This window comes from Halichoerus grypus, chromosome X (genome assembly GCF_964656455.1).
Source record: "Halichoerus grypus chromosome X, mHalGry1.hap1.1, whole genome shotgun sequence".
Classification (NCBI taxonomy): Eukaryota; Metazoa; Chordata; class Mammalia; order Carnivora; family Phocidae; genus Halichoerus; species Halichoerus grypus.
Window position 1 is genome coordinate 119,930,156 of NC_135727.1, and position 10,157 is coordinate 119,940,312.

Sequence of the window (10,157 nt, forward strand, 5' to 3'; positions counted from 1 at the left end):
CTGTGGCGTCTACTGGGAGTACTTCACATGAGCCCTAGCTAACTAACATTCATCCTTTTCTGCTCCTTTCAGCCGCTAATCAAATCATAAAACACGAGCATTCGTTTCTCAGATGCAGAGATGATATCTTCAGGAATGATGGGGCAAACGCCAGTTGGCATTTGATTCATCTAACTGCCACCTCAAGATCAGGGCAACCAGGAGTCCCAGAACAGTTCTTCAACTCAGCCTTTCCTCCTTGGCAGGATAGCCTGGGTAAAACACCTGGGGTCTGGGCCCATCCACCATCAATTTGAAGCAGCCTGGTGGCAGCTGTGGAGCTTTGTAAGAATTGCACTTGTGATCCAACTGCTTCAGGCATTTTCCTGATCTCATTTCTATGGCAGGCCTTTGAATGCCACGGGGCATGACTACAACCTCTAGAACCCTTCTGGAACCATTGTGGAACCATTGCTGGTAGCAGACACCTGAGGAGCCGAATCTTTTGTTTCATGTACTCTTCATGAGAGCAGTGGTTCTTAACCCTGGACACACAAAATCACCGGGGGAGCTTATAAAAATATCAGTAACTGGGCCCATCCCAGGTCGATGAAATCAGAATTTCTGGGGCCTGAAGACAGACATTTTTAAAAAGTTCCCCCCAGGTGATACTAGCATGCGACTTTCACTTGGCTCTCTTGCCCTGGAAACTCAGCTGCCATGCTGTGAGGAAGCCCAAGTCATATGTAAAGGCAATATGCATCCTTGTGTTTGAAGATGTAGGCCAATCTTAGTGCAAATCTCTGATTACATTTTCTTAAAAAACAACAACAAAAAACTTCTTAGAATTACTGAGTAAGAGAGTATCCTTGTAAAATACATATATTAATGAAAAATTATTTCATTTAAAAATTTTAATCATTAAAAGAATTTAATTACTTATTTAAAAAAATATGTTGTCATACAACTTTCCAGAAAGGTAAGTCTTTCCTCAAAATAGTTCTCTATTCTTGCCATCCTCAATCCTTCTCCTCCCATTCTCCATGAAACCCATCTTAATTATACCTTTGACCTCATTACCCCACTGAAGCTACTCTCCACAGTTCGCTAATGATCTTCCTATTGCTGAATCCCTGGCTGAGTCTTCTCTTACACTGACCTAGCAGCAGCATTTTGCACAGTCCATAATCCCTCCTCCTTGACACTCACTTCTTCACTTGGTTTCCAGGACCCTGCCCTTTCTTGCTTTCCTCATCCCACTGGTTGCACCTTCTCAATCTCCTTTGTTGGCTTTCTCTTTTTTCTGTAATGCTCCAGAGCTCAATCCTGGTTCTCTTTTCTTCTCTGTTACTTCCTGTATCATCTCAACCTGTCTCAAGGCTTTAAATTCTACAAAATTTAGTTATATCTAGTTATATCTCCAGCCCATACTTCTTTCCAATTCAGGCCTGGTCATCCAACTGAATACTCAACAATGCCATGTGACAGACATCGCAAACTCAACATTTCCAAATCCTTTCCCCCCCAAACCTTCTCTACCAGCAGCCTTCCCCATCTCAGGTCATGGCAACATCTGCCTTCTATTTCCTCAGGCAAAAAATCTTGACACATTCCCAACTCCCCCCATTTTCTGCCACCCCATATCCAACTCATCAAGAAATTCTGATGGCTTTACTTTCAAAAATATCCACAGTCTGATCTCCTCTTACCACCTCACTGGCACCACCCTGGTCCAAGCACTTGGACTCTTGCCTGGATGACTGGAACTCTCTGCCTAAACTGTAGGTCTCTCTGCCTAAATTTATCCTTGCCACACACACACATTCTAGCAGCCAGGGGGATGGAACCTTCTACAACATGTCAGCTTATATTGCTGTCTCTGCTAAAACTTCTCCATTGGCTCCCCTTTTCCTCCCACACCCAGTGTCCCTTTCCTGCTCCACATTTTTTATTTTCTATTGCTAGTGTAGGAGAGGAAGATTTTTCCTTCTACTCTTTTAACTCCTTTGGCTGGTCTAATCATTAAATTGACATAAGACAGATTAACAGGAGAAAAACGAGTTGTGTCCGAACAGGAACAGTTGCCCCAAAGACAGGAGACTCAAAGGCAGTCAGGCAATTAAGGCTTATATGCCATCTTGAGCTAAGAAATGAGAGAGGGGCTGGGCCTTCAAACGGGAAGAGGATAATTCACAGGACATAAGAAGAGCAGATGTTGGGTAATTAGATGTTTGCCCTGCCATACACATAGGTCTTTCAGATGGAAGTTATCTCTGGTAAAATAGCTCTTTCTGGGCCAGGCTCCCTATCTAAATTCTTTTAGGCAGTTAAGGGAGGGGTAAAAGTTTTTCTTGAGTTTGCTGGGTCTTGATTGCCTTCGGCTCAAAATAATCCACATGTCAAAGTGGCACATTTTGGGGTGGCATGCATATTCTGCTCCCCCTCACTCATCTCACTTTCTAGCATGTTATAGGGTTTGCTTATTTATTGCATCTTTTGTTTACTGTCTGTCTCTCCCCACTAGAATATAAGATCTATGAGGGCAGGGATCTCTGTCCATTTTCTTCACTCACGTATTCCAAACACCTAGAAGAATGCCTGGAACAATGAAGGCATTCCCTGCATATTTGTTAAATGAATGAATAGAAGTTATTACTCTACCTTGAGACCTCTTGTTATGGCAGGACACCATAACTCCATTTATCTACCCCCTAGAAAAAGGGCAAGTAGACAAGGTTTGTCTGCCTGACCCTCCATTTCCTCATGCAAGGTGTATTATCCTCTAGTTTCTCTTCAGGCTGCTCAGGTATGCTCCACTCAAGGCTCCTTTTTCTCACACAGGTCCAGGCTCCAAGATGAGGTCTTTTTCCTCTCCTGCCTGCCCCCATTCTGTCAGTCTCTTTCCTTCCAGCTATGAATATCAGCAAATTGTCAGCAGGAAAACCTCCGGTTAAACTAATTCCAATTAAACTAATTCATAAAGGTCTTTGTGATATCTTTGTTCCCTTTCTCAAGTCTCTTCCCTAAACCCCCAGGCTGAGGATGAGCCATAGGATTAGCTAAATTCACCTTATCCATTAGTCCTTTAGCATTATAGTATGTTACTCCCAGGAATATTTGCATTTCAAAGATAAATGCTCCAAAGGGGCAATGCTTACTTGTTGACAAACTTTCATGATATCCCAAACCTCCATTATTCAAGATTCAGAAGAGGAAAAAAATACGATTTTAGCAATAAGAAAAGGCAAAAAGAGGTAGTCCTTTCACTTACTCATTCATCAGATATCTTTTGAGCAACTATTATGCGTAGTCACTATGCAAGGCATTGGGGATAGAGTAGAGATGAAGACGGACTGGGTCACACTCCCAATGGAGCTCCAGTCCAATATCTGGATTTAAATGCATTATGCAATGGCCTTAACATTAATTAAGTAATTAACATTAATTCACATTTATTAATTTAAAGTTTTCTCCAAAGGCAAAAGCATGATTTCCTTAATTATTAGACACTGTGGTCAGTTTTTCTTTGCCAGTCAAAGTACAAAGGAATTTTATGCTATTAATGAAAGTACCGTTAAAATAACCCACAAGATAGGCTTGGAAAGAAAAAGTTGATAACCCAAGCAAAGCCGAAACATTTACATTACCACTGAAGGGGAACAGAATATGGTACCCCAAAATGTGCCACTTTGACATGTGGATTATTTTGAGCCGAAGGCAATCAAGACCCAGCAGACTCAAGAAAAACTTTTACCTCTCCCTTAACTGCCTAAAAGAATTTAGATAGGGAGCCTGGCTCAGAAAGAGCACTACTGGGGCACCTGAGTGGCTCAGATGGTTGGGTGTCTGCCTTCGGCTCAGGTCATGATCCCGGGGTCCTGGGATCGAGCCCCGCATCAGGCTCCTGGCTCGGCGGGGAGCCTGCTTCTCCCTCTCCCCCTGCCTCTCTCCCTGCTCATGCTTTCTCTCTCTCTCTCTCTCTCTCTCTCTCTCTCTCTCTCGCTGTATCTCTGTGTCTCAAATGAATAAATAAAATCTTAAAAAAAAAAAGAAAGAGCACTATTACCAGAGATAACTTTCATCTGAAAGACCTATGTGTATGGCAGGGCAAACAACTAATTACCCAACATCTGCTTTTCTTATATCCTGTGAATTGTCCTCTTCCCCTTTGCAAGCCCAAGCCCCTCTCTCATTCCTTAACTCAAGATAACATATAAGCCTCAATTGCCTGACTGCCTTTGAGTCTCATGTCTTTGGAGGACCCGTATAGACAAGGTAAATTTGTTTTTCTCCTGTTAATCTGTCTCATGTCGATTTAATGATTAGACCAGCCAAAAAACCTAGAAGGGAAGAAGGGAACATTTTTCCCACCCCTACACCATCAAGTCAGCAAAGGATCTCATTATTCCTCTTTTCTAAACCAGAAACATCGGCAGAAGGGTCAGAAATTGCACAAGCCAAAACTGACCTCTTTCTATTTTCCACCTGGGTTGTTTTTTAGGGTGAGATTATGAGTCCCATTGGTCAGGCTGTGAGCCTCCTTTGTTCCTTATTTTATAATGTGGTGATTGAGCCTTTTACACCTGACATAATCAGTGAGCCATCTTGTGAGGAAGGCATTGCAATCTCTATCTTGCAGATGAGGAAATGAGAATTGGGAGGATAAAGGAATTTGCACAAGACTACCCCAGCTATAAGGGCTCATGCTGGTATTTTTTAAATACCAAATCTTGCTGCCTCTTAAGCTTATACTGTTTTCACTGTGACACGCCGCTTCCTGGATTATACGTTTGTGAGATCAAAATTAGTAACTTTCTAATTCTGGTGCGAGAATGGAAGGGGCTCCTCTTTGTTCAGACAAGAAGAACCAAGAGGGGACTTAACTGGTTCTTGAATTTAATAATAGTGGAAATAGCAGCAGTGACAACAGAGCCTGGGTAAATCGTTTATTTTTTTCCTGCATCTAGGTTTCTTTAGGTGATAAATGGGAATGATGAAATAGAAAAGCTCTAAGGGACACTAGGCAAATAAATCTAGTGTTTACGACAATTTGACAAAGGAACACTAAAAATTCTTATTAGTATATTTCTCATCTATATTAACAAGACTATTATAAGGACACCTGGAAACAATAAACAGCTAAGATCGTTCACAGGACTATGGATAAGTGAATTGTGGTCTATTCACCAAACGGAATATAAGAACAGTAGTATAAAGGCATGAACTTCAGCTACAGACAGTGACATAAATGAACTGATGAATGTTAGAGACTTGAGTGAAAAAACACTATATACATTATGATGTCATTTTTTTATAAAGCTCAAAATAAAGCAAAAATAAACTGTTCAGGAATGCATCTATATATGGTAAAAGTGTTTTGTTTTTCATGAAAGGGAATACAAAATTCAGAAGAGCCGTTATTTTGGTGGGAAAAGTAAAAATCATGGAGGAGAGCCCAGATGTATCAGCCCCTGTGTGTTTATATTTTAACATTTTTCACTATATATATATATATATATATATATATATATATATATATATATAACAGATTATTATTTTGTATACATAAAATATTATGTAATAAAAATTTAAGATAAAAATGTTCTTTCTGTCATAATATTGCAGGGTAAATTCCTAAAAGATCTTAAGACCAACCTAATTTCCTTGAAAAATTCAGAATTTGTAACAATTGAGAAAGAGGGATGAAGTGAAGTCTCTGGTGTAAAGGACTCACAACGCATTTCTGCACCTAGCCTTTAGAGTAGCCCTTATCAACTGATACAGCAGTTTCCTGGAACCCAGGATCATCCTTCCAACCCAACTCCAAACACCTCAGAATTACTGAACTGGCTTATGTTAGCCAGCTGCTCTCTTCCACTGGATAAGACCATTTTACCTATTATGTAACCACTTTGAGGGGTTATCTTTTTTTTTTTAAAGTAAGCTCTACACCCAACTTGGGGCTTGGACTCATAACCCCAAGATCAAGAGTTGCATGCTCTACCGACCGAGCCAGCCAGGCACCCCATTTCAGGGTTTATCTTTTGATTCAACACAACAAATCTTCAGTCTGGAACACTGGACAAGCATTTATCAAAGACCGGGAAAATAATGATCATTGTCAGCAACTTCCCATCATTCTTTGTGTCCTTAATGCTACAAGGAGAAAGTTCATGAAAGAACTCAGAAATACTGGAAAAGTCTTGTGGGACCTAGGTTTACAGCTGGGAGTTTTCCTTCGGACTATAATTCCCTGAACTTTTACAGTGTGTTTCTAAGGGGAAATGAAACCATCCAGCATGTTTCTGCCTTGGTTTTAACCCCTCTTATCCTCATGTAAGTCTCATCAGAAAGTTTCATGTCACTAAAAAGAAGAGTATTTGATCATTCTCTACTAGTCTACTAGCAATCTCATTGAACAGGAGGAAGACAAAGGAAATGGGCCAGACACTTAATTCTGAACAGCCAAGAACAATCGATTAAACACAAGTGTGAAGAACCTTTGAAGAAAGAGATAGCATTATCTAAAAATTCAAAAGGCAAGGAAGGTAAAACTGGATGTAGACTTTTAAGAAAAAAACATTTCTACCGATTCACAGAAAAGAGAAAATCACAGAAGAGATAGTATCAAGGGATTCTAATTCAAGCTAGAAGCTCTAAAAATAAAATTCTGCCTATTTAATAAGAATACTAAAATACTACTTAAGACTAAAGTAGTGAAAGAATTAAAGAAACAAATTTTGCTGTGAGCTCAGGTGTTCATAAGGATAAGAACTGGCCACACAACCTCTCCTAATTCAGGGAAGGTTTCAGGCATCAAAAACAAGTTCAAGGGGGTTAATATCTAAAATACATAAAGAACTTAGACAACACCAAAACAAAACAAAACAAACCATATAATCTGATTTAAAAATGAAGAGAGGACTTGAATAGACATTTTTCCAAAGAAGGCATCCAGATGGCCAACAGACATATGAAAAGATGTTCAATGTCACTCATCAGGGAAATGCAAATCAAAACCACAATGAGATATCACCTGACACCTGTCAGAATGGCTAGAATAAAAAAGACAAGAAATAACAAGTGTCGGTGAGGATGTGGAGAAAAGGAACCCTTGTGCATTGTTGGAGGGAATGTAAATTGGTACAGCCACTGTGGAAAACAGTATAGATATTCCCCAAACATTAGAAATAGAAATACCATATGGTCCAGTAATTCCACTACTGGGTATTTACCCAAAGAAAATGAAAACACTAATTTGAAAAGAGATATGCACCCCATGTTTAATGAAGCATTATTTACAATAGCCAAGATATGGAAGCAACCCAAGTGTCCATCAATATATGAATGGATAAAGAATATGCGCGCGCACGTGCGCACACACACACACACACACACACACACACACACGTGGGATGGAATATTACTCAGCCATAAAAATGGATGAGATCTTGCCGTTTGCAACAACATGGATGGATGTAGAAGCTTTTATGCTAAGTGAAATTGGCCAGATGAGAAACACAGATACCATATGATTTCACTTATATGTGTAACCTAAAAAACAAAACAAACAGACTCACAAACTGATGGTTGCCAGAGGGGAGGTGGGTGGGGGGATGGGTGAAATAAATAAAGGGGATTAAGAGGTACAAACTTCCAGGCATAAAATAAACAGCATAGGGAATATAGTCAGTATATTGTAACAATGTCATATGGTGGCAGGGGGTGACTACGCTCACTGTGCTGAGCGGTGATTTATAGAATTGTAGAACCAACATGTTGCACACCTGAAGCTAATATAACATTGTTTGTTATACTCCAAAAAATAAATTAATTAAACAAATTAATCCAAGGACTAGTGGCACCTGGATGGCTCAGTCGGTTAAGCCGACACTTGCTATTTCTGACTCTTGATTTTGGCTCAGGTCATGATCTCAGGGTCATGAGATTGAACCCCATGTCGGGCTCCGTGCTGGGTGTGGAGTCTGTTTAAGATTCTCTCTGCCCCTCCTCTCCCCTTCTCTAAAAAAATATGTAGACAGATTATTTCAAGGACTAAAAAGAAAAACAAGATGAAGGTAGCACAGACCCTGGGGTCAAAGCAGTTCCGGGTGGGAGGGTTGAAGGGCTCGCTTGGTTCTCTCTTGTACCTCCACCAGAGTGCCTTAGTCACCATTTGAGAGATCCCCACAGGGGTATGGAGGGGTCCAGGAGAAAGAAACGGGAGATAGCTGCTCAACAGTCATTGGTGTCCAGGCCTTAAGTCAAAGGAGAAAAGGGAGTTCTTGGGCTTTCTGCATAATACATCCCAGGTTCCCAATGCAGGCAAGCAGTTAGGGATGCGCAATCTGCCAGGAGTAGGAGCATGCTTTTACTATCTAGGGTCCTGCCAGGAAACAGATGGCACACTCCCAGGGGGTAACTGAGAAGGATTTAATGAAGAACTCTCTATAAGAACAAGGGCAAGGTTAAGGGAAACCACCAAGGAATGGTGCGGTACCCTGGGGTGAGCAACATCCTGAGAACTGAGCCCTGGGAGAGGGCTGCCCAGGCACCACAGCCATCATCAGTACAAGAATGCAGCTAATGACAATCCCCAAGGAGGCAGAATATACCACTCACCTCCAATGTCCTCCTTGAGCTTCCCACTGCCAGAGGGTAAGTGAGCCCACTGATGTGGGCCACACAGCAAGGCAACGAAGGATGGGGAGTAACCCAGCGCGGCAAACAGAGAGTAGCCAATACAATATGGAAAAACTATGGATATACGCAAAGATTTAGCTATAAGGATATTCATCACAGCATTGTTTGTAAAAAGCAAAAGTATAGAAATGACCTAAGTGTTAGATAGGGAAGAAATTATGTTATACCCAGATGAGGGCAGAGAGGATCTTACCTACTTTTATAGATAAACTATGGCAATTGGAATAGTGCCTTGCATAGAAAACACTCCTTGAACGTTAAAAATGCTAGTGTGGGGATATACTTACAGACACGGAAAGATGTTCACAATTCAGTTTAAAAAACAGGTTACAGGGGCTCCTGGCTGGCTCAGTCGGTGGAGTGTGTGGTTCTTGATCTTGGGGTTGTGAGTTCGAGTCCCACGTTGGGTGTAGCGATTACTTAAAAATAAAATCTTAAAAAAACAAGTTACAAAATAATCCCATTTTGTTTGATAGCTAGCTCCCTAGACAGATACAGGATGCAGGTTTGGAAAAACATGCATGGAGATGGTTGGAATGATTACTGATGCCGTGAGGGAAACTGTGTTGTGTTGTGTTTGGTTTGGTTTGTTTTTGTGCTTCATTTTCTGATTTTCCTGTAACGAATACAAATCGCCTCGGTTAATAAAAGAAAATACATCTTCTTTCAGTTTTGTTTATAAGACAGTGTTCATTTTCCTGGCGTTTTCCTTTTCCTTCCCTGTGTCATCTCTTGCTCCATAACCTGGAGAGTGGCAGCAGATGGCTGGGCAGGCATGTGGATTGGGGCGGGGGGATCCCACCATATGGGAGTCACGACTCACAGCTTTCACAGCTTGTGGAGCACCGAGGACCAAAATACAGAAGAGTGGCAGAGGCCTCGAAAAACCTCCTGTTCCCAAGGCTCTAAATCCTAGGAAGCTGAGAATTATAGTACATGCTGACGATGACTAAAAAGTATTTTTAAGCTACATTGGAAGCAAGATGAACAAGCAGCGAAGAGTATCAGTGCTAGCGAAAAGATGTCGCACTACCAGATAGCACGGAGAAGAAGCGGCTGATTTCAGTTGTGCTTTAAAGCAAGCCATACCTGGGGCTTTCTTCTCCTTGTCTCTGTCTTGGCCATCATCATCACCATCATCATCATCATCATCATCCCCATCATTATCATTCTCCAATTCTCCAAAGTCATTACCATTATCAACAACTCCAGCCCAGATAGTAATAAATATGCCTTATCCTTGAATATACACTGGAATACTGAACACATGATCCTATGTAGGGCAAGCCGGAACACAATTCACAAGGATAAAGGCACTCTTCCCGAATGAGCAGGTAACACACTGCTGGGAGGAAGAGTTAATACACTGCATGACAAGTTTATAAAGTTTTTGAGCCAGCATCCCAAAGGCTGGGGATTTTTAATCATGTACCCCCACCCCAGTACATTTATATGTATTTATTTCTAAGTTTTAT

At 41.1% G+C, this 10,157-nt stretch overlaps 1 long non-coding RNA gene across 1 annotated transcript in view; it reads right to left on the reverse strand.

Moving 5' to 3' along the window:
• Positions 1-9,105, reverse strand: part of LOC144380473 (uncharacterized) — a 172,594-nt gene extending 163,489 nt beyond the window's left edge. Inside the window, exon 1 of the long non-coding RNA XR_013444637.1 lies at positions 8,970-9,105. This is a non-coding gene — a long non-coding RNA (uncharacterized LOC144380473). The remainder of the gene's footprint in view (positions 1-8,969) is intronic.
• Between the last annotated feature and the right edge of the window lie 1,052 nt (positions 9,106-10,157).